This window comes from Miniopterus natalensis, chromosome 1 (assembly GCF_054644295.1).
Source record: "Miniopterus natalensis isolate mMinNat1 chromosome 1, mMinNat1.hap1, whole genome shotgun sequence".
Lineage (NCBI taxonomy): Eukaryota > Metazoa > Chordata > Mammalia > Chiroptera > Miniopteridae > Miniopterus > Miniopterus natalensis.
The window spans coordinates 54597060-54622099 of record NC_142081.1 but is presented as its reverse complement, the minus strand read 5'-3'; the positions used below and the strand labels follow the sequence as shown (position 1 = coordinate 54622099).

The 25040-nt window shown below is 39.9% G+C and overlaps 1 protein-coding gene across 4 annotated transcripts in view; it reads left to right on the top strand.

Moving 5' to 3' along the window:
- SEMA6D (semaphorin 6D) overlaps positions 1 to 25040 on the top strand; it is a 478544-nt gene that overhangs the window by 386594 nt on the left and 66910 nt on the right. The window contains exon 1 of one of the 4 annotated variants that reach the window (XM_016211213.2): positions 16072 to 16193. The exons of the other annotated variants lie outside the window; for them this stretch is intronic. The gene's annotated coding sequence lies outside the window, so the exon portion shown is untranslated. Of the gene's footprint in view, positions 1 to 16071; positions 16194 to 25040 lie in introns of those variants that run through there. 4 annotated transcript variants of the gene reach the window in all.

The following is a 25040-nucleotide window of genomic DNA, read 5'->3' as shown; positions in this document are numbered from 1 at the left end:
GTCCCAGATGGTAGTGACTGCCTACTGGTGCTAATCTGTAGGTCTTCTCACCATTGTGTTTGAATGGCTGGGCTTCAGTCTTCTGAAGGTTTCGCTGACCTGGATGTCCAAGAAAACACAGTCGTGGGGAGGAGTAGGCCCTATGTGCTAGGAGCTCAGCTGGGGCTGCTGACTGTACTGCTCCACTTAGCCTTACAATTTTCTCATGTCCCTTTGTCACATTCTATGGATCAAGCAGATTCAAGGGGAGAAGAGTTCGCCTTCATATCTTAATGGGAGCATGACAAAAATCACGTGACAGACAAACATGTGGGCATAGGAAATAATATTGCAACCATCTTTAGAAAATGAAGTTTGTCATAGTTACCAAGAACTGGGAGATTGGGGCCCACTCCTGTGTGACCTTGGTTAAGAGGCCTTCCCTCTCTGAGCCACAGGATCTTCCACTCTTAAATGAGAGAATTGAACAAGACACTTTTTTACAGCTCATTCCAACCAAAACATCCATTGGCCCTTTGTGAACAATGACATCTGTATCTATCTAGCTATAGGTCCTGGAAACCAAGAAGTAGTAGAAAAGGAAAAGCTTAAATTGTGAGCAATTCTCATGATGTAGCTTTTAGACAGAGAATGTAAGAAATTAGATGATTAAAGATTTTTCTCAAAAGCACACCATGTTTGAAAGCTGTAGAGCAGCAAAGAAGCATTGTAATTCTGCTAAATTAAAAAGCCTCAATAGAAAGAGGGAGTGTGAAAACAGGGAGTATCTTTTTTCAATAAGAACCACCCTGTGAACATTAATTTTCTCCTGCAAATCTCAAAGCATTTGACACACTCACTAGCTTAAGGTTTTACTGTTTTCTTTTTACTGGAGAAGTACAAGTGGCACAGAGAACATAATTTTATCATAAAAAGTAAGAGCTGAGGGGACCTCAAGGTCACCTTATCCAATGCAGTGATACAGGGCAGAAGAGTACAAATGATACATACCCGCTGAGATCGTAATCGAGAGATTAAATGATTTCCCCAGCATCAAACAATGAATCAGAGGCTGAGCTGCAGCAAGGAGGTAAAGTTCTCAACTTTTCAGTCACAGACTAGCAGGGGTGCCTTTTTAGTTCCTGACAGTCAAAAAATGCTTTATGATTTTCAAATGTGTTCATATCCTTCCCTTCCTTCCCTTCCCTTCCCTTCCCTTCCCTTCCCTTCCCTTCCCTTCCCTTCCCTTCCCTTCCCTTCCCTTCCCTTCCCTTCCCTTCCCTTCCCTTCCCTTCCCTTCCCTTCCCTTCCCTTCCCTTCCCTTCCCTTCCCTTCCCTTCCCTTCCCTTCCCTTCCCTTCCCTTCCCTTCCCTTCCCTTCCCTTCCCTTCCCTTCCCTTCCCTTCCCTTCCCTTCTTTCCTTCCTCCCTTCCTGTCTCAATGCTTCCTTGTAGAATGGGTTATATATCAGAAAGTGCTACTTCATTTGAGTGTTACATCAACCCTATGATACTGCTAAATACTACGGTTCACATTTTACAACTGAGGAAAATGAAGCCCTGATGAGAATCCTGCTGATTCTCAACCTTGCCAGAGATGCAACACCCTGTCTTTTTTGTTTTGGCTCCGCAACATCCCCTCAAAGCGCTTTGTGGTGTGTGTTTTTGTGTGTGTGTGTTTTTTTTTATAAAAATTAAAATCACTTTCCTCTTGGCAAATTTTGCAAATGTTAAAACACCCAAAGGAAAAATAATTGTAATAATCACAAGTAATATGTCTGTAACATTCTGCAGATATTAAATCATTTTCCCAATTCTTGGCTTATGTGGGCCACAAATCCATCCTGGTTTTCACAGAGAAGGAACCTGGGAATCTAGATAGTTTAAGTGATTTTCTGGATTGTCTCTTATCTCCAAGCTTGTTAAATGGCAGAAATGGGCCTTAAAGCATCACTCAGTTGAGCTTGAGTTCATGCCAAGGATGCAGGGTCCGAGAATCACCAGCTATTCCTCATCATGGAACTGCATCACTTACCTGCATGAGACCCTGAAGAGAGTGCACCGAGTGTAAACAGGCCCCTCCCTGTGGTGCCCAGGTAAGATGATGGGAGCTATCTCTCCCTCTCCGGGACAAAACAGCAAAAAATTGCTTCTGTTGTCCTTTTCATCACATGCCTGTGGCAGCAACTAACATACACCCAGAATCTTCGCACTGTCCTTCATACTGATTCTTCTGACTCAGAGGTGCTCCCTGAAATGCATCCCACATTCCCAAATCCGGTCTCCTAGGTATATCTTATGTCTTCAACTGGATTGACACTCTACACTCCCGGTGACTAGAGTTCTGGTGTTCGGTGTCATATCATTTACAAATTCTACTCTGAACCAACGAACAGGAGGGAAACAATAAATAAATCCATTTTCATATAAAAGCATGGGTACTAATTGGTTAATGTATTGCTTCTTCTAGATAACGTGCCAGCATTTAAAGGACTTTCTGTCCTGCCCTGGCCAGTGTGCTCAGTGGTTAGAGGGTCATCGGTTCTATTCCTGGTCAAGGGCACATTCCTGGGTTGCAGGTTTGATGCCTGCCCTAGTCGGGAAGCATGCAGGAGGCAACCAATCAATGTGTCTCTCTCATATCAGTGTTTCTCTCTCTCTCTCTCTCTCTCTCTCTCTCTCTCTCTCTCCCTCCTTCCCTTCCTTCCACTCTTTCTAAAAATCAATGGAAAAAATATCCTTTGGTGAGGGTTAAGAAAAATAATAAATAAATAAATAAACAAATAAATAAATAATAAAGGACTTTTTGTCCTTACACTTAAAGAAATGAGGGCAGTGACATAAATGTAGTTATCTATTGGTAAAATGGAGCCTTATCCACTGCTCAAATAACTCAGAATAGACAGTTTCTAGGTGGTATAATATAAAGTGAAAATATATGCCAACCATACATCTTAATAAGGGGTTACTATCTAAAAATATATAAAGAACTCATATGACTCAGTAGCCAAAAAACAACCTAATGATTAAAAATTGGACGGAGAACTTGATAGACATTTCTCCAAGGAGGGCATGCAAATGGCCAACAGATGTATGATAAGATGCTCAGCATCACTAATTATCAGGGAAATGCAAATCAAAACCACAATGAAATATCACCTTGCATCTGTTAGGAGGGCCATTATTTTTAAAAGTAAGTGTTGGCAAGGATGTGGAGACACTGGAACCCTTGTACAATAGTGGTGAGAATGTAAAATGGTGCCTTACCTATGAAAAACAGTATAGAATTTCCTTAAAAAATCAAAAGTAGAACAATCATATGAGTCAGCAATCCCAATTCTGGGTATTTATTCCAAAGAATTGAAATCAGCTCCTCAGAGAGATCTTTGCATTTCCACATTTATTGCAGCATTATTCACAATAGCCAAGAGGCAAAACCAAACAAACAAAAACCAGATGCCCAATGGCAAATAAATAAATTTTTAAAATGTGGTGTATACATGCCACATTTTAAAATGTAGAGCATTATTCAGCCTAAAAAAGGAAGGAAATTCTGACACATGCTACAACATGGATGAACCTGGAGGACATTATGCTAAGTGAACTAAGCTAGTCAGAGATGGACAAATACTGCATGATTCCACTTACATAAAGTATCTAAAGCAGCCAGACTCATAGAAGCAAAAAGTAGAATGGTGGTTTGGGGAGGGGAAATGAGCTGTTGCTGATCAGTGGGTATAGAATTTTAGTCATGCAAGATGAAGAAGTTCTAAAGATCTGTTATACAACATTACGCTTATAGATAACAATATTATACTTAAAATTTGCTAAGAGGGCAGATCTCTTGTTCTCTTTTATTTATCACAATAAAAAAGTGGAATGAATGGACAAATGGGTGAATGAATGACTGCTTCAGACCAGTCTCTGTCATTAAATCACTGTATGACATTGAACATGATGTTTACCTCTCCAGTCTTTACAGAGTAACACCTTCTATACAGTGACAATGTGAGAGTGGAATGAATGATTATTCATTGTAAAGCATTTTAAAGCATATAAAATGATTATTAATTATAAAGTATATGAAATGAAAGGTGGGCTTATAATTGTTGTCATAAGTTGTATTAGTATTTCTCCACTTGAAGAAGAGTTCATCGTGGACATATGTGGTTGATGTTGGCAAAATGTCTCACATGTAATCAGTAATAAATGGATTTGTCATCAAAATTACTACCTAAGAAAATGCTTTTGAGTCTAATGGCATAGTTGTTTCAAATAATATTCAATTTTTATAAAAACTAATGGTAATCTTACTGTCACTGAGTAAGGAAACATAGATAGACCCCTAAAGGGTAAAGTTAGCTCTTAGTTCTCTTAGGACCAGTTTAATAGGTCAGAAGACAAAGGTGTCACAGACTGACCCAAACATGCCACTTTTGTGTCAGTTACATCAGCAATATTTACATCATTCTTCAAATCACAAAAGAAAATATGTAAAAAATTAGTGTCTGCCAGTGACTGGCTTCTATCTCAATTCCCCATTTCCAGGGCTTGGTTTACCCACTCTGGAGACCAAGACCTGGATGGGTCTTTACCAGGATGGCTTAGCCATGTCACCCCACACAACTAGAATACCAATTAAACTATATTGCCACACAGACAATAGTGCAGTGAAGGCAGGGTGTGTGTGCAAGGTGGATGGGGTCAATAGGGGGAAGAGGGGACACCTGTAATACTTTCAACAATAAAGATAAATTTTAAAAAAAATTATGTTGCCAATCACTCGGTATTATACTCTAAGAATAGCACAACTCTGCCAAGTAATAATATAATATTCTAGTTAAGCTGAAAATTAAAGCATTTTTACTTGAGTTCATTTGGCCTGAGCAGTACGTAAAGCTCTCCTCACAAATGTCCACTGAGAAAAATGAATATGGAAACTCTGGACACCACACGAACAGGGTTCGAGAGAAGGGGGACATATTCCCCCAGAAAAGAGCATACAAATGCTATTGATCGATTTCCTGCACACAGGAATGAGCTCAGGTTTAATCCCATGGCTGCACCGAGGCTTCAAACACAGCCGTGAAGAGAAATTTGTCTGCTTGTATATTTTTATGTCAGGATCATCACCTAAAAACAGCAAAATCCAAGTTATGAAAATAGAAAAGCTAGTAGTTTATAAAAATCTCCAAATCCTTAAATTTGGATTCTGCTCTAAACTCTGCACTTAGAAAGCACAGCACTTTTTGTGTCTAGTACCTACTCTTAATCAGAATGTGATATGGTTAGTTGTATATCTTGTCTGCATTCTTTTCAGAAAAAAATCAACCTTGAATATTTTATTTACCTTGTTTTTTATTGTTTTGTTTTTATTTTTTGGTTGTCTTGTTTATTTGCTCTGGTTTTATAAACTGCCATCATATACCCGAGCATGCCCCAAATGGTTATTTAAGTATTAGTAGCACATACCTAAGTATTAGTAGAGCTGTACCAGCACATGAGTGATTCATTCGCCTCTGGAAGCCTGGGGGCCGAGGCCGGGCTGAATGACACACGGATGGCACAAAGGAAATGCGTTGCATTTTCCTGGAGTTCAGTTCTGGTAATGTGTGACTAAGCTTACTTCTCTCCAGCAATATGCATTAGTGACCCTCCTTAAGTTGCACCTAGTGATAGCAAAATCCAGGAGGTGCTGAAAACAGACAGTAAAGAGGCAGCATTCTTCAAAGGGATGAGTATGCTCTGTATCAATACGGAGCCATCTTCAGAAGGGCAGAGCCCATGGTCTTCACACGTAGGCAACGTTAGCAGAAAGGAAAGCATTACAGGTCCCATGACCGTGTCCCTAAAAGATGCTGATGCATTCCTGAGGCCACATCAGACACCGTCTGCACTGAAAGGGGCCAGGCTTGCGTTATCTTCATGTGGCTTATGCAGTTCTATGGAATAGGCCCCAGTCTAATAATAAAAACAACAATAATAACAAACTAGCATTTACTGAGTGTTGGCTACATGTCTGGTACCATCTGAAAAACATACATTGTTAGGACCATATCATATATCATTCTCTTCTCTTTTAAGAAGGTTGAGATAAGAGCTATACACATTTTACAATTAATATTAAAACACAGAGACATGACATCGAATGTAAGCTCTACAGATGCAGGAGTTGCTGACTACTTAGCACACCGCCGTGTTTCCTGGAGCCTGTAATAATGCCGGGCACATACCAGGGGCTCTGTAATTATCTGTTGAGTGTATGAATGACTGCAACTTGTCTAAGGTTACTATGCCAGCAGTTATCCAATTATAACTGAAAGTTAAATATTTAGCAAATTGTAAGACTTTTTAATATGGGAATTTCGTTTTTAAAAATTTGTACTGGCAGATTTATTCCAACTACAATCAGTTTCAATTATTCAGTCTAGTAATTACGATAGAGAAATGAACGTTGTTATTCCACCCATCCATTTATTCATACATTAGTCACTTAAATATTGACCTTTAAAATATTCATTGGATGGATTCTATATGCCAGACTCAACGCCAAAATCAGAGATATAAGGAAACTTAATACAAAACCAGTGATAAGCCAAGTGAAGCCCTGATGTGTAAAGAAAGAAGGAGGCAGAGGAGGAAGCCACAGGACTAAATGTGAGGTTCAGGGATATGTTGAAGGTGCCAGTCCCTCTCAAATGCTGCCACCGCGGAGCCCCTAAGAGCAGATGAGAGCAAGCCTGTCTTTCCATGGACGCCGGCTGTGTAGCACGAAGGGCCCACTGCGAGCATTAACTAACTTGGGAGAGTCCTGTTTTACTGTAACATTCATGAAATTCTTGTGCAGCACCATCGCCTAAGTTTTCCTGGAATCCCTAGAAAGCACAGCCTGAGCTGGATGCTTTCGCTCTAACGCTGCTCTGGCTAGCGCAGTCCCAGGGAGCAGGCCCGAAGGAGAGAGGTGGTGAGGCAGAGAGGACAGTGAGCATGAGGGACGTCACTGTCACCAAGGGAGCAAACAGAGCTGATGGTCTGGTCTGGCTGGAAGTCTTTTTAAAGACGATATGGGGAGTGCCGTGTTGCTGACCAGCGCATTGGAGTGGGTGGGGGCAGAGAGGCAGTGAATTTATCTGCTGACTCTCTTCCAGATTTATCAAATTTGCCCCCCAGGGAATTATCTCCCCTACATTCTGGCTTGGACCACATGACCCTTTCAAGAAACCAGAGCAAGCCACACACCTACCACAGGGGAGGTAGTTCTTTGACTGAGACCAGAAATGGGGGGAGAGTCCTGAGACCCTTCGCAGGAGCCCCAAACCAATACAACTATAGTAGGACTTGTGACCAAGGACCCTGGAGACAGGTGAGGCCCAGAGAGTCTGGGGTTGACCACACTAGGAGTCTGATACAACCTGCAAGTAGAACTGACCCCAGGAAGATGAGCCACATTCCTGTTGCGGTTTTCAGTCTCCTTTAGACGCCACTCAACACCTTGTAACAGAGGAAGACACAGATAGATTTTAAAAAGCGTATCTGAGAGGTTGTGGCAAAAAGCAGCGATCTCCAATTTCCCCAGAAGCCAGTGAACCAGCTCTTGATCCCCTTCTTCCAGTATTTTGGGGCTGCCCAGTACCAGCTCCTCTTTGGGGGGCCGGGGAGATGACACAGCAACAGCGCAGCCTCTATCGCCTTCGAGAAGTTGTTCTGCGCCGACGCTCCCGCAGGCTGCTGAGCAGCCTCCTGGCCTCCCCTTGGCCTCGCCCAGCTCCTGCGGACGCGCCATGGCAGCTGTGCCTGAGTCTTTCCCAGCCAGTCCTCCAGAAGGGCCGGGCTCCCCCCATAGCCACTGGAGCGCAGCATGGCCTGGCATTTGGGGGAACATAAGTTTTAGGTCTCAGCCCGGGCCCCAGTTCTCTACGGGCAATGTTCTGTTGTCGATTACTTGAATATATGGTTTACAAAATTAAAATTCCTGTTACTGCCAAAAAAAAGCATATCTGAAAAATGGAGCAGTGTACGATTGCTGATGTAGAGAGTCCACTTGCGAGCAGGTGGGTCTGGATTCGCAGAGAGAAATAGAAATGAAAATATTGGGTATTACTTATTTAAGTGAAAATGTGGATATTTGCTCTCAGCTACTGTCGAGAGGGAAGAAGCAGATGATGTGTCTTGCACAGTGGCAAGATATTTGCTAAGACTTCAGTCATTTATAAACTACCTTGTTTCCAGGAGGGTAAGCCATGTTATAGACTCATTTGAAATGGTTCAAAAGTAAAATTAAAATTAAGTCATGAATTGGGGGCAAAAAGGAAAAATTTTCAGCATTTAGACATCTTAGGAGGGTCACTTAACTAAGCTCCTGCCTTCTGAAACTTCTACAGAGTGCTTCGGTGACAGTTTTGTCCCTGGACATGAAGGGTTGGGGATATAACCATGGTTAGAAAGGCTAAAAAATGTTCAGAGAAAAGATACACATTTTTCATGGAATGAGATTCTTCAAGGAAAGCTATCTCAAGGAGATTAGGATGTTCTCAACAATAATATATTTACCTAGGTTGCTAACGTTTTAGATGAACAAAACCATGAAAATGTAAGATATGAATTCACTGTTGCCAAACTTGGTGAGGCCCTAGGGTAGCTCCACTGTCATCTTGCCCACCCTTCTGGCCGGCCACCCTCACAGCCGCTCCAGCTCTGCATTCTCAGCCATCTCGCAGGCAGCATACGAGCTCACCTCCGCTTCAACGTGTGTCAGATGCCTTGAATAAACACAGACGATAGTCTTATCAAAACTGTAGGTGACTTAAAACTAAAGTGGTGTTAATTACAACCAACAGAATATCCTAAAAGAATTTGAAAGAATTTGGAACAGAGCTAGGAACATGAAGCTTTCCAGAGATAATACGGAGGTTCCTGCATTTTCATCCTTCTACAAGTAATTTTGAGCACCTGCTATGTACCTGCTGCTGTGCCAGGCACTGTAGAGACAGTTGGGGGCAAGCATGAGATGCTGCCCTGCCCTCGAAGCACTTAGAATTCAGCAGGGGCTCTAAGCAGGGAAGGAAGCAGAATGAAAATGTGTGGCCACGTGTTAAAATATCTCTGGAGGATGTTTCCAGCCCCAAGAAATGACCTTTAGGCTGGAATTTAAGGAAAGGTTAGAAGTTAGCAGGTGAGGCAGACTTGTAGGCCGCTTCAGAAGGGAACAGTATGTGGCACGGTTTGTTCAAAGAATTGGGAAGTGTAACAAAACCAGATCATGAAATCCCCCATTAAGTGATAAGATTTTATCATTAAAGCAACAGGGGCCCCCTGAACCATTTTAAGCAGGGAAGTTACATGAGCAGATATGAGACTTAGAAATATTAACCTGGAAGCATTTGGAATATAGGCATGTGTAGGAGAAATCCAAGCTGATGGCCAATAACAGCGAGAATGGAGAGAAGTAGAGAGATTTCTGAGGCTGAGGCAACTGGGTGTGGTGGGTTATTGGATATGAGAGGTGACGGGATGGAGAAACTCATTGATGATTCCAACATTTCCAGTTGAGGATCTGATCATACATTATGCCATTCATTGAGATGAAAATATTGGGGGACAGCAGTTTAAGGAGAGACGAGAAGAACTGAAATTTGGGCCATGTGAATCTGACGTATCTCTAGGCTATCCAGGTACAGATGACCAGGACATAAGAACCTGAAACTCATGAATGAGGTCTAAGCTCTCTGAGGTACATATTTGAGAGTCAACATATATGTGATAACTGAAGCCATGGGAGTAAATAAAACCAGAGAATTAGAGATAGAATAAATAGGAAATAGGATTTGAATATACACTGTCTGTAAAGTCAACAATGTGGTGTAGCTACCAAAAAGGCAAAGTGATAGGACTCATTAATACAGTATTTGGCGCTAACCAAGGCAGCAGAGTCCTGCTGTCCTTGGAGCTGACCAGACCATGCTAAGCATCAGATTGGGCGCGACGCTAGAAGCAGAAGGGGGGGGTCTAGGTGATGAAGAGACTGAAAACCAGGATGAAGCCTACGGATTACTAAAGCAAGCATGAATGTTTAAATAAAAGATGATTCTTCTTCAAATAGGAAAGAGGCAATTAGATAGTAGCTGTATCAATATTATTATGTATTTACTTATTCCACAATTACTTATTAAAGTCATGGAGGTAGTACACCCCTTGTCACAGGCTTATTTAAGCATTGGCTGGTAAAATTTTTGTAGAGAGAATGACAAGATCAGACAGATGGGTGGGCTAACAAACTTTACTGTGCTTTCCAACCTTGAGATTCTATGATTCACCCTGACTGGGGATGAAAAAGGGACGTGTATGAGGCAACATAATTTTAGTGGACTACGTAGAAGAGGGCTTGTTTTGTAGGTTCTTTTGTCTTTTTTTGTGCTCGTCTATTTATTGTTTTTAATTTATCTTTATTGTTGAAAGTATTACAGATATTCCTTTTTGTCCTCACATTGGCCCTCTCCACCCCACCCCCACTCCCAGGCCAACAGCACTATTGTCTGTGTCCATGGGCTATGCATATATGCATGTAAATTCTTTGGTTAATCTCTTCCTGACCCCCTGACCCCCACCCCCTTCTCTCTGAGATTTGTCAATCTGTTCCATGCTTCCATTTTGAGTTGACCATTGAATAGTATAACCTGGCAATCTCACCAGACTGAGCTTCAGTTTCCTCCCTGAAAGATGAGGGATTGACAGAAAGTTTGCTAAGGTCCTTAAATTCTGTGAAAGTTCATACTCTTTAGCTATTTTTTCTAGCTAGATTTTCTTCCCACATTTCCCACATATAATCAGTACACTTTAATTATGCAAATGTATCACATGCCTATTTTGGTTGGATGGAAGAACTTTTGAAATAAGAGGACTGGGGAGGCAAAGGAAATAAGTCTTGGCTTGTTGTGCGGGTTGGCAAAGACAGTGTAAACCAATTCTGAGTCACAGATAAGCCGTTTTGAATCATGATGAGTCTGATGGATTTAATATTGCTCAAAGACTCACCCAGGAAAAGGAGGGTCTGGAGGCCAGTGGCAGATATTAGCGTAGATTTTACATTGCATTGAGTGTCAGTGACATTTGTTCACACTCATCATGCTCAACAATTACGCTTAAAATATATTCTTCTAATTTTAGTAACTCCTGTGAATTTTATTTTTATATGGATAGTTGGAACATCTCTAGGTTTTGATGACCTGTTCAGGGAGGGCTAAAGTCCTAAAAGCTGCTCCAGCAAGCCAGTCTCAGCACGTAACTGAATCCTTTAGAAGTTGTTTTGGTTCCTTCATGAATGAGCACATAGAAAATCACACCAATCCGATATCAATTCCCAGGGAATTTTGCCGTGCTCAGCCAATTGGTTATATCTTAGAGCAGGGATCCTGGCCTCATAAAATCAGCTTCTAGTTGAACGAGGTGGTAGGAAAGAACTTGAGAAAATAGGTAGCTTCTTGCATTGCTTTCCACAGTATCTTTCCCAGAATGTCATGGAGTCAGGGCTGGCCCTGGGCATTGGATAAAACAAAAAAGCACCCCCCTCCCTTCAGAGCCGTCAGTGAAGAGTCCCAGTCAGTCTAAAAGCCCTCGCAGAAGGAGAGATTTGGCCTCTACCAAGCCGAGTTTCCTCTGGCCCTGCCACTTCCTGGAGCTGTGCTGCCAGCTTAGTTGGCAACTGAACTGGCCTGTACGTTTTAGAGCAAGGGCCTGGCTCCCTTGCTGCCCCTTCTCCTTGGCACGCCTTCCCTCAGATCATCAGCTTCCACAGTAGCCTGACGCGCGAGCTTGCCAGGCACACAGCTTTCCGTGCGAGTGAATTTCCTTGTCATCATCTCTCCCTGCCACAGCTCCTCAGGGGTTTCTTGGGCAGCGGAGATTTGCTGTGGGGCGGGACAGCAGGGATGCAGAGCAAAGTGTTTCCCTGAAACGCACTGCCTGGGCAGGCTGGTTCCACTGGTAAAAGCGCCTCCGTGGCCGTATGTCTCCATCCCTTTATTAAGTGGAGTGTTACTGTCATAAAGACAGAGGACTGGCTTCCCCCATCAGTTACACTCTGTGCTGCCCATCTGCAGGCATGGCATTTTGCCCATTTATGAAGTTCAAAGACAGCTACAATAGGAAACAACTTGCAGCTACTGCAAAGCTCAGAAGCCTCAAAACCTAGTCACCTCTCCCCTGTGGCTTTGAAAAGTCATTGCCCCCAGAGGCTGGCTCATAATTAAATTATTGTGAACTTTTTCCTGGTCTGTTTTAGGTGTGTTATGTATGGTAAAGACAGGGAAGGGGTAACATCTGAATTAATCTTTCATGATAGATGGAGAAAAGAGGAACCACAAATCTTGAGATGTTACAGTTATTACATAAACAATCAGTATCCATTTCCTTTCTTGATTTCAGACTTGATACATATTCTCCGCAAGGAATTCTTCATTTCCCAAAAAATGGGATGAGTGGAAGGGGTAGCCTGTAGACTCAACAAGTTTTTTTCTCAATTCTTCTTCTAGGAGACACAGCAATAGGGAAGAATTACCACGCTGTACTTTCGGAATCCACTAAACAACATTGGCATCGCAGTGGTTCCCAGTGGCACCAAACTTACATTTCCCAACTTACAAGCAAACTTTGCAATTTTACAATTAAAACCTTTTGTAGGTTTTAATTGTTTGAATTTTTAGAAATTGGAACATTTTTTTTTGTGTGTAGAAACTATACTTTTTTTTTTTAACATTTTATTTTGTAATAATTTTAAACTTTAAAAATTTAAACAAAAATATATTAAGTTCTATACAAAAATATATCAAGTTCTATTATACCTTTCACCCAACTTTCTCCCCTCATGTCAACATTTTGCATAACCATAGAACAGTAATCAACATTGATATATTAACTAATCTGTAAACTTCCTATGAATGTCACCAGTTGTCTCACCAATGTCCTTCTTCTGGCTCAGTAGTCAATACAAGACCCACCTTTCATTTCGTTGTCATGTCTTTTTAGTGTCCTCTAACCTGGGACTGTTTCTTATGGCCAACTGACACTTTTGAAGAGTACTGGCTAGTTATTTGTTAGAGTGTGCATCAATTTGGACTTATCTATGTTGTCCTGTAATTAAAATGAGGCTATCTATGCAATTTTTTAAAAGTAACCAAGAAGCAATATTGAGCTCACCTCAAGAGCATCCTATCAGAAGGTTCTGGCCGTCACCATCTTATTACTGATGATAGTGTCTCCCGAGTTTCTCTGCTGTAAAAGTTACTGTTTTTCCCTTTGAAACTATTATTTTTAAAAGACAGTTTTCCTGGGTGATACCCAAAAGCCTACACTACCCATTAGAGTTATCACTGGGCACCTCAGGGTGCTTGAAATGAAGGGAAGTCGGGGAAGCTGAGACATGCTCTTTCTTGTCTGTACATATTTTTACGGAGGTGGTAGGCAGTATAAACGGCTCCCATCTTTGCCACTGTCACTGGCCGCTTTAGTCTGCAGTTGCAGGGGACTATAGTGACTTAAGGGACAACTGTTGTTTTGGTGATAGGAGAATATGTATGGGTCAGATCATCCTCAGTTTGAATCACAGGTCTGTGATCTTGGACAAGTTACTAACCTGCTCAACTACAAAATAATGATAATAGTATCTATCTTGCAGATTGGTGTAAATATTTGAGATGATAAATATAAGGTTCCCATGCAGGGCAGGGCTCAGAGTGGGTACTTAATAAAAAGCATAAACCATGCCTGACGGGGCATGGGATAGATGTTTCTATTCCAGTGTAACATTGGTTAGCTGTCCACATTCATGAAACATTTATTGCCTGGTTCATTCATTCATTCATTCATTCATTCAAAATCTCTATCTTAAGTGTCTACCAGAAGCCGGGGCTGGTTATATAGTCCCTGCCTTTATGGGACTTATGCTCCAATGAAAGAAAAGCCAACAAATAAATGGAAAACATGCAATGTGGAACTTATGAGAGAAAATGGGAGAAGGAACATATTTAGATGGAATGGTAAAAGAAAACTTTACTGAAGAGGTGACATTTATGGTGAAACCCAAAAGATGGCAAGGATTGCTCAATGAAAAGAGCCAAAGGAAACGTGTTTCTAGCAGAAGGAACAGCAAAGACAAAGGCTCTAAGATAGGAAAGAGCTTGAGATGTTTGAGGAAATGGAAGATGGCCGGAGTGGCTGGGACACACAGAATTGAAGCTCTGCCTGTACTTAACAGCCAGAACTCTTCAGAGAGCTTATTCACATACTTTTTCTTCTCTTGGTTAATGTTCATCTAGAGTTCTGCTCAGTTTTAGGCATTTTCCTAAGTCACTGGTGGTGTTAGAAATGTATTTCTCTCCCCATCCCGAGAGCCCTTATCTTAATTCTGCTCATAGTTGAAAGTGTTATTTATTCCACAGTGTTGTCCTTCCTCCACGGTGAGCATATCAGAGTATTGAATGTGCACGGCTTACTCTGCTTTCCCAGCCTTCCATGCCAACTACTGTTCTGCCACCCTGGTAATGATCTTGCTAAGGTCCACTTGCTGATTATACATTTGCTCTGCTTTTAAAAATCCCTAAGCATGATGCAAACATAGCACCCCTTCAGCACAGAGAGTTAAACTGAAAGCAAGGTTGTCTAGCACCTTCAGTATTGTCACATTACACTAAAAACACATTATACCTGATTCTCCAGTGCTCGGAGCAAAGCAGTCATCTAAACCTGTTGGAAAATTCTTGGCCAGCTGAACTGGAAAGGGTGCTCAGATTTTCTTGGGATCTGTTTGAGATGCGACCTGCGGTGTCACCTGGATGAGCTTATCGCAATGCACAGCAATGACCATCTATTTTCCAGTTGTGTAGCAGTGACCCTGGGGATTCATTCTGGTATCTGGCTGCTCTGTCTCAAAGCATCATATGAAAAGTTGGAGTCTGCAATCATAGGCTGAGAAGATGATATTTACAAAAGATTGATTCTCTGCAATTATAAAAGGCTTTGGTTTGAATAAATAATCTGCAAAAAGGAGTAAAGAGTATCTCTCTCCCACCCCAGATATTTGCAATGTTAGAAAGAACAGTATTAAGCGTCACAGGTTGACTTCTGCCTCCTTCCCCCAATTCACGTTAAATAAAGTCCTGACCCCCAGTACCTCAGCATGTGACTTATATAGACACAGGATCTTCACAGGGGCAATCACATTAAAATGAGGTCATTACAGTAGGGCCTAATCCAATATGACTGGTGTCCTTCTAAAAAAGGGAAATTTGCACAGAGGGAAGACAATGTGAATAGACACAGAAAAAAGACTGCCCCTTACAAGCCAAGGAGAAAGGCCTAGAACAGAGCATTTCCTCCAGTACTGTTTAAAAGTTCTTCAAGGGATTGCATTGTAAAAATAGGTTTGGAAACCTTGCATTTGCTTAGTTCTGTGGTCCCAACAGGTGGTGCCCTCACCCAGTGCATCTGAGTCACTTGGGAAGGTGATAGAAGTGCACACTCTCAGGCCCTGTGTCAGCCCTACTGAATCAGAAACTATTGGGGTGGGTCTAAGAATCAGTGTTCCAACACCCCGCCAGATGATGCTGACGCCTGCTCACGTTTGAAAAAGACTGGTCTAGTACATTGATGTTTTATGTGATGGCAGCTCATAGAACCTGAAAAAACAGCACGTGCACAAAATTTTTTATTTACTGTCAGACAGTCCAAGGTCTCTCTTGGTCCATGGACATCTCAGGATCTAAAGATCCCAGTTTAAGAACTTGATACTCCTCTCTACTTCCAACCCAACAAGCCATAAATTTAGAAGCCCTTTTTGCCCTTTCTTAACTGCAAAATAAGCAGACTTCCCAGGAAAGCCTGTCCCCTGTCCTGCTCACATGCGCCTCTCCAGCAAAGTCAGGGGCTGCCGCCGGGGAGGGGGAAAGCCCAAGCCTCCTGCTGTCGCCATCAATTTCCCTGTTGAGGTTTACAGGCCTGAGGTGGAGCTGTGCGTTCACTCACCTGATACAAATGGCAATATTTTTCCTAGGCTCACATGAATACAAACAACCCAGCTGTGAAAAGATCAATGCATGTGTCTGCTGTGGCCAGTCAACTGCAAGTTATGTTTTGCAGCAGGGGCTAAGAAGAGCACGGCAGCTTTTCTCAAGTCGGAGTCATTTTTATATGAAATTGACAGAGACAAAAAGTCATGGCAGAGAAGGTTGGTAATTAAAATACATCTGTATTCAATTAGAGTGTGTGTTACAATTACTGAGATAGTAGTAACGTATGTCAGTAACAGGGATTGGATCCAGAGCCCTAAACATGATAGACTTTAGAGCAGGGCATTGCCTTAGGCAAAAATTAAAGTTAATATTGATGGAGATTATTTATTCATTAAATGGCAACACTATGCCTGGCATATACACTCGGCTTAAAACCGAAGTTACCCAGACAAGCAGATTGCCTAGCCACTAGGTGGTCAATGCTTGTTTGGTTGGCCACTTAATGAAGTTCCTCATCTGTATCCAAATGTAAATCGATGACAGTTACAACTTCTGTGGACTCAAGCTGATTGGTGATACCAATGCCAAACCCAAATTCTACTTTTTCAAATGCAGAAAAGACTGGGGGGAGGGGAGAAGGTAATGTGTTCCGTTTGCCTTTAAGAATCTTGCTAGCATAGCCATATGAATTATGTTCCCTTCAATGAAGCTATATTGCAGCTTCTCATAGTTTATGGAGTAAACAATCCAGGGGCAATTTGGATAGCTTCATTCCCTTGACAGGTGCCAAGAATGGTCTCGGCTAAAATCAGCTGGAAAAAATTTGCTAATTTGAATTATGGAAGCCCTGATAACTTCTAGCTAGGAAAGAGAGGAGTTGTGCACACCCAATTGTCTACACGCACACAAATTTATAGGTCTTGTTAAATGAAGTTCTTAATTCTGATCTTCATCTGATGCCTTCCCCTCACCTGTCAACATTTCCAAATGAAATCTTAACCTAGTATTCTAACAAAATATAAAACATCTTTTAATCCCCAAAGCTAGTATGGGAAGGAAAACTGAAGAGTCACATGACTGAAGGTCCATATTGGCGTGGGATTTGAATGCCTGGATATGACAGCAAGTTGATTCATATTGGATTTTTTATATTCTGGAGCATGTAATGAGTTATTGATCTGTGATAAACTAAGCTGACATTTTTGAAACCAGTAAGCCATCAGTATATCCAGTAAGCATAGCTGTCAGTAATGTTACAATTAGGTCATTGATAGTTTAGGATACATAAAGAATATGCATATTTGCAACAGTGCATGCATATCCATATGTTTAATTCTCTCTTCTACCCACTAGGACATACATTTTTACTTAATACAAATCTTCTCTTCACTCACCTCCAATGTACTTTCTTGATGTCAGTTGATGGGTTAAGAAGATGACCCGAACTCCACTTTTATTAGGAACTTAAAAACTTGTTTGCAGTCTGAAGTCTCTTTAGATGACTCAGCCGTCAAATCCAGCAGGCCATAATATCTACTCTAAGTGTTGGTTAGAAGTTCTGCCACCTCCACTGTTGTTGAAATTCTAAAAGTCCCCTGAGCTACAAGGTCTCTTGCTAAATTCAAGGGGGAACGAGGGACTTCTAGTGGTTTCTCTCAGCCTGAACAATACACTTTAGACATTGCTCTCAGGGATTGCAACTCTCAGTAGTTATTTTTAGAAGTAGGGATGGGAGGGGGAAGCCAGAGGGGCTCTCTGTGGTGAGAAAACTTGGCAAAAGCTCCTAGTGACTTCCTTGCTGCCAAAATGAAGAGAAAGGACAGAGGCAGTGAGGGGTAAGGATCTGACATCTGCTCTGCAGCTTCTTGGAGGTGAAGTTCTGTGAAAGACACTTTACCAATAGCCTAGCGAGGTGGGATTAAACTCCCATTTGCACATAAGAAACTGAGTCTAAGTTCATTTATTTTCTCTAAGACACATAGGTAGTGATAGAGCTGGAGTCTGAACCACTGCTGTGGGGACGGCCTACATATACAATATGCATATGAAACTTGTGAAAACAATGCCTGTCTCATAGATTTGTTAGAAAGATAAACATTTGTAAAGTAGTTAAGTACTTGACACAACATGGACTCAATAGATGGAAACTGCTATGATTATTACTATTGTTATTACTACTATCAGGATAATCATCACCATCATCTTGTACGTCCTACCCAGGCCCCTACTGCTAGGTCATGGCACGCTTCACTTGGCACTTCATGAGTGTCCTATACATTTTTGTAAAATTATCAAATTGGGTAAAGGATGCATTTACTGCTCCTCTCACTCTCACATCAGGCCTAGGTTTTGTGTGTGTGTTTTTAATATGTTTTTTTATTGATTTTTACAGAGAGGAAGGGAAAGGGATAGAGAGAGAGAAACATCAATGAGAGAGAAACATCATTGATCGGTAGCCTCCTGCACACCCCCTACTGGGGATCGAGCCCGCAACCCAGGCATGTGCCCTGACCAGGAATCAAACCAGGGACCTCATGGTTCCTGGGTCAATGCTCAACCACTGAGCCACATTGGCCAGAGCCAGGCCCAGGTTTAAAGAACGTAGTAGGATGTGTTAACTGCCTTCCCTTGTGCAGGAAAGGCAAGGGCCATGCATAGCTGTGAACTAGCTGGAAACGGGAATGGGACGCAGGGACCTGACTATCTCTCCTCGCTGCCAGAGCAGAGAAGCACAAGCATGGCACGTGTGCCCACAGGGGAACCCTGGTATGCATTCCGAGGGTTAGCACTTATCCTGCTCTGCTAAAACAGCAAGTCCTAGCATGCTTTGCTCAATGAACTCCCCAGAAGACCTTCTCAGGACACCCAGAGTGCCCACAATGATGGTTTGTTGCCACCCCTTGCCTCTTCTCCTCTCCCAGTAGTAAAGGTTGTGGTAATTTTTTCTCATTGGTTGATTATCGGCTAATATTCATTGGATTCCAAGGTTGATCCTGTTTTACTTCTAACTTCTGATTATTTTCAGATAATAATCCAATAAACTATATTTGTTAGAATTCAGACTCCAAAACCCCTTTAGCCCATTGTTTGTTTTTCAGTTGTCATTTAGTCTCTTTCAAAAATCTCTCTTCCTTGTATTGAGAAGCTCTGCTGATTTGAGATTAATTCTAATTATTCTAATTTTATGTCTATTACTGACTAAACCTTCTTCATTTTTCCACTTCAACATACTCACCCTTTCCCTTAGACAAGCCTCCTAGCATCCCCAATACATGTCCTTATCATCTTATTTCTGACAGCTCCTTCCAGGGGCAACATTTAATAGAAAATGCTATGACTAAGTCTCAAGAGACTTGGATTGCATTTCAACATGGTGTCTACCTAACTCACTAAAGCAAAAAGATCATTAGATTTCCTGGGACTCAGTTTTCCCATCAGTAAAATAGAGGATTAGCCACTGATGATCTCTAGAATCTGTTCAATATTGAGTCTATTCAATCAGATATCATTTGATCTTTAACATGTTTGCAGGAACTATGTGCACTTTTTAATTTCCCCTCAAAATAGCTATTTCCCATTATTAAAATATGGGTTTAGTGAGATCCCTTTGGGATTACATATTTTTTGCATAATCCATGAAATTTTGCATTTGAACAGTGCTCAGGGTCAAGTGGAGAATGGTCAATAAACATTTAAATGCAAGTGATTTTAGATGTTCTGCCTCTCTCTACGTAACCAACAGAAGAGATGAGAAATGAGAAAAAGGCCAGTGTAAGCTTAGATAATATTTAACAGACAAAATGATCAAACTCTCCAATGGCAAGAACAAAATTTTATAAATGCTTTTTGCTTCTACTGCAAAATCTCTAGCAATAAAAATAAAACTCTCTTAAGACTTCTTTACAACATGGCTACTAAAATCTTCCTACCAGGGAAAACTTCTCAAGACAGAAATGAAAATTTTTCTGATAGAGATGAAACCCAAAGCTGTGAATCTACTAAATAAGGGACATTTACAAACTTGATTATTCCCTTCCTCTCTGGAAATCACCTGTTACTTTTTCCCTTCTTCCATTTCTTCTCTGGTGTAGCTGATTCACGTATATGAAATAGAAATTCATGGCACACAGGCATCTAGTCTCTTTTGCTGTACCCATGGCAGGCATAACTAATCAATCACAGTACTCTTTCCCTATGCATCCTCTTGCAGCCACAGCATCTTTGTCAATGCAACATCCCATGCAATCACTATCTATCAAAGTTGGCACAATATATCACACTTACTGGCCTCCCATAAAGTAGAAACGAACTAGGTTCCTAATAATATGGCTTTCTAGGCCCACTTATAGCCTACCACCCACCTTCCCCCCCAAAATAATAGCTGTAACATTCTCCATTGATAAACTTAAATTTTAAAATGGCTGTGAAAGCAAAGGCAAACTTAAGGGAAGTGATTATGATTATAAAAGACAGAGAACATGAACAAAGAATGATTTCTAAATTGCTTTTTTGTCCTAATTATTTATACAATTTATTGAACATCTACTCTGTACCCGTCCCAGTGAAGATGAGAAGGGTACATCTATCCCAGGCTTTCAAAAGCCTTTATTTCTTTATTTAACATGGTTCAATGAGCACCTATCTCATCTCTGAAACTAACCTCTATATAATCATGGGATTTAGGTAAAAGAGCATGGGACCTAATATTTATTGCAAGTCTACTAAGTGCCAAGCACTATGCTAAGTGCTTTGTCAATGTTATTTCATGTAAATCTTTAACAATCCTATGAGGACTGATATTATTCCTATTTTATACATAAGGCATTTAAAACTCATCAAATTAAAGTAATTTTCCAAGGTCAAATAGCTATAAAGAAGTGGAATTGGGATATAAATCTGGGTTTATTTATTTATGTGCTGTGTTCTTTCTACTATGCCATATTACCTTTGAAAAAAAGTCCTTAGACCCTGGCTGGGTGGCTCAGTTGGTTGTAGCATCATCCAGTACACCAAAGAGTTTCGGGTTCAATCCCTAGTCTGGGCACATATGGGAGGCAATCAATCAATGATGTTTCTTTCTCACATCGATGTTTTTCTCTCTTTCTCTCTCTCCCCCCCTTTCTTCTCTCTCTAAAATCAATAGAAAACATATCCTCAGGTGAGGAATAAAAAAAAAGACAGACATTTGGTACTCTTTCTATTAACAGATTAACAGATAAGCAAACTGAATCCTAGAAACCTAAGCGACCAGCAACAGAGAATAGTGGCTGTCCCTCTAAGCTATGCCTAAATATGTACTTTAAATTGCCCTTTTGCATTTGCATCAATTCAGTAGGAAAGGAAGGGAAACGTTTGGGGGAGAAAAGAAAACAGAGGAAAAGTAGGAAAATTTAAGTTAGTCCTACTTTCCAATCACCCTCTTAAAGCAGAATGTTTGTCAACACTTCCAAAAATGAATTTTGATGCAGTGTTTGAGTGTGTGTTTTCAAAAAAAGAAGAAAGGATAGATGGAAGGATTTTGAATATAGCTTCATGAACTTATTATTAAGAGTAAAAGCATTCTTATTTCAAATTTCCATGTACAACTTTTACAAAAGGACATGGTCTATTGACATAATCCTCCAACAAGATTACTAAATTCTAAAGCAGATGTGCATATTGTTAATCAAGTGTTTAATATTGACTATAGCTAGCCCATTAGCTTCAGCTAACTATAATTTATGGCATGGTGGAATTGTATTTTTATAGGCTATACATTCATTTTATAGTACTTTGGGGCCTGTTGTCTAATCAATAAAAATACTTTTATACTTTTTAAAATAGGACATGAAATATAATTTTCCTGTTTAAAGTAAATATCAAGATGCACATTTGCATATTCAATTTTATGACATTGGCTGTAGCTGTTATTTATGTCATAAATACCAATAACATAACACATAAATATCAATAACATAGCACATTTTTAGTCAGCTATGTAAACTTTCAGGTATATCACTATTCCTGTGGAAAAAGAGAAAAGAATCCATTATGTAGCAACACACTTTGTGACAATTTCCAGAAACTTCTTGCAGGAAAAAATGATGCCTAAGAAATATAGCTCCTGTTCTTTGAACTTACATTTTTATAAAGCAAAGTAGAAGATTAATATGGTTAGCTAGATAATTCTGGCAAAAAAAAAAACAACCCCAAACCAACTCCCAGAAATATCCAAATCAATAATAGAGATAAAAAGAATGTTTGGGTTTAATGCTAAATAATGTCTCTCATTTTTTTGGAAAGGAGGGAAGATGGGGTAGGTTTGTGTATGCATGTGTATCATATGTGGGAACAGATTTAAAGATTTACAAGGTTTTAGATTTTCTTAATAGAGATTAAGTTTTTTCTGCTAATAAAATTAATTTTTGCTCAATGAAAGAAGAAAAGTTTCTGACAGTACTTGGAGGGTGTAAAAAAAAGAAAATTACCACCCAGCCAGTGTGGCTCAGCGGTTGAGTATTGAGCTAGGATCCAGGAAATCACAGTTTGATTCCTGGTCAGGGCACATGCCCGGGTTGCAGGCTCGATCCCCAGAAGAGGGTGTGCAGGAGGCAGCTGACCAATGACTCTCTCTCATCATTGATGTTTCTCTCTCTTCCTCTACCTTCCTCTCTCTGAAGTCAATAAAAATATTCAAAGAAAGAAAGAAAGAGAAGGAAGGGAGGGAGGGAGGGAGGGAGGGAGGGAGGGAGGGAGGGAGGGAGGGAGGGAGGGAGAAGAAAGAAAATTACTTGTTTCAAAAACTTTGGAATATTTTAACATAGGGTTATCATAGCAATTCCACTCTTAGGTATACACCCAAGAGAAATGAAAACATATGTCCACGTAAAAATGTGTATATAAATGTTCATAGTAGTATTATTCACAATAGCCAAAATGTTAAAACAACCCAAATGTCCATAAGCTGATGAATGGATAAACAAAATGTATATTCATATAAAGGAATATTATTCAGCCATAAAAAGAATGAAGTACTGATACATGATGCAATATGGATGGATCCTGAAAATGTTCCATTTGTATGACATGTCTAGAATAGGCAAATCTAGGTAGAGACAAAAAGTAGATTAGTGGTTACCAGGAGCAGGGGAAGGATGCTGGTGGGTACAGGGTTTCTTCTTGGGGTAAGGAGGATGTACTGGAATTAGATTGTGGTGGAAGCACAATTCTATCAACATACTAAAAATCACTGAATTGTATATTATAAAAGAGTAAACTTTTTAGTATGTGAATTACATCCTAAAACAGCTGTTATTTTGAAAAGAATAATATTTTTGTTCCTATGTTGTAAGTGGTTTTAAATTGTTTTCAAGCTTTATTGGTTTTCATTGTATATACATTTTTATATTTTTATACTAAGCCTATCAGTCTTTTTCTCTGTTGTTTTTAGTTTTGTGTCATATTTAGAAATTCTTTCCTTACTGTAGGTCTGTGGAAATAATCACTTGTACTTTCTTATACTCTCTTATGAAAATTTAGATGTTTGATTCATTAGAAATTTATTTTTTGGTGGGTGGTGAAATATGGAATAGGATTCTAGTTTTTTTTTTTCTAAAATGAGTAACCAGTTGTTTCAACTTGGTTATTTAGTAATTTAACTTGTCCCTGTTGCTTGAAATGCTACCATTGTTATATTTTAATTTGCATATTAAGATGATTTTAACTTTTATATTAAAATTTGTGTCTATTCCTGTACTCGGTTCCATTAACTTGAATACTTCTTCCCATATGACTCTTGCTCTGTCTTATTTGTTGTAGCTTTAAAATACATGTTACCTTCTCTGTCCAGAACTATTCAAACTAGTTATATTATAGTTAAAGTTCTAAATGGTTTTGAAAAGCAGTCATAAATACTCTCACAAAGAAAAACAAAGCACTGAGAACTTCATTATAGTTACACTATTTAGAGATTAATTTAGAGATTATGGACATTTTAACACATTGTGACTTCTCACATAAGAGTAAAATCTGGTTCTTCATATACTTGCCTTCTTTTATGTTCCTCTGAAGAGCATTATTGTTTTTTTCATATATGTCTAGCACATTTTTGTCCAGGTTTATCCTCAGGTGATCTGTGTTTAATTTGACCTTGTGTATGTGGTATTTTCCCCATTATATGCTGCAATAATATTTGCGTGGTATTTAGCATATAGAAGAGATAGTCATTTTTGCACTATTTTAAAAACTATTAACTTTGGTAAACTCTCATTCCTTCTAAAAAATTTATAATGTTTGTCTCCTTTCTAATAGTTATGACTATATTTCACTTTCTTGACTTATGGCTTTGGCTAGCACATTCAAAATCATGGTGTATAATGTTAGCAATTAATGACTGATATCCATGGCTTTTTAAAAAGAAGAATTCTATATTTTACCACTAAGAACTGTATTGGATTTTGATATGAGCAGTTTACATTTTGAGTATGTTAAAGAATTATCTTATTCTAGCTTTATTTCTGAGCTGTATTCAAGATGCATTTAAATTTTTTAAAAGACATGTTATGGTAGTAGAAATACATTTATCTTTCTAATAATAATCTCTCTGTTATCACTCATCCTGTCTATTTAATAATGTATTTAGCCAGACACTGTCCTAAGCACTAGGGAATCAAATACGGCCCTGGCTTTCTAGCACTCACTGCTGAAGGCAGTTGCTTTAACTCTGTTTATGACTCTGAAGAACTTATGGGACACAGTATAACAAGTGGCTCACTAAAGCAGTGCTACTCAGTGAGAGGAAAGAGAAGAATCACGCTAGAAGTGAAGGAAAAAGGCAGGTGTGGCACATGTTATTTAACAAAGCACCCCAAGTGATTCTTATATGGCCATAGGGTTGGGCACTGGACTTTAGTAATATCTAACCTCAATATAGTTTTACTTATACAATAAGTAAATTTTCATAAACATGAATTACTTTACTCCTAGCAATAACCTCAGTTAAATATTATGTCAACATTACAGAAGACAAAATTGGAACTTGGAATTGCTAGAATACCAAAGTCAAGCAAAAAGAAAATCTGTGC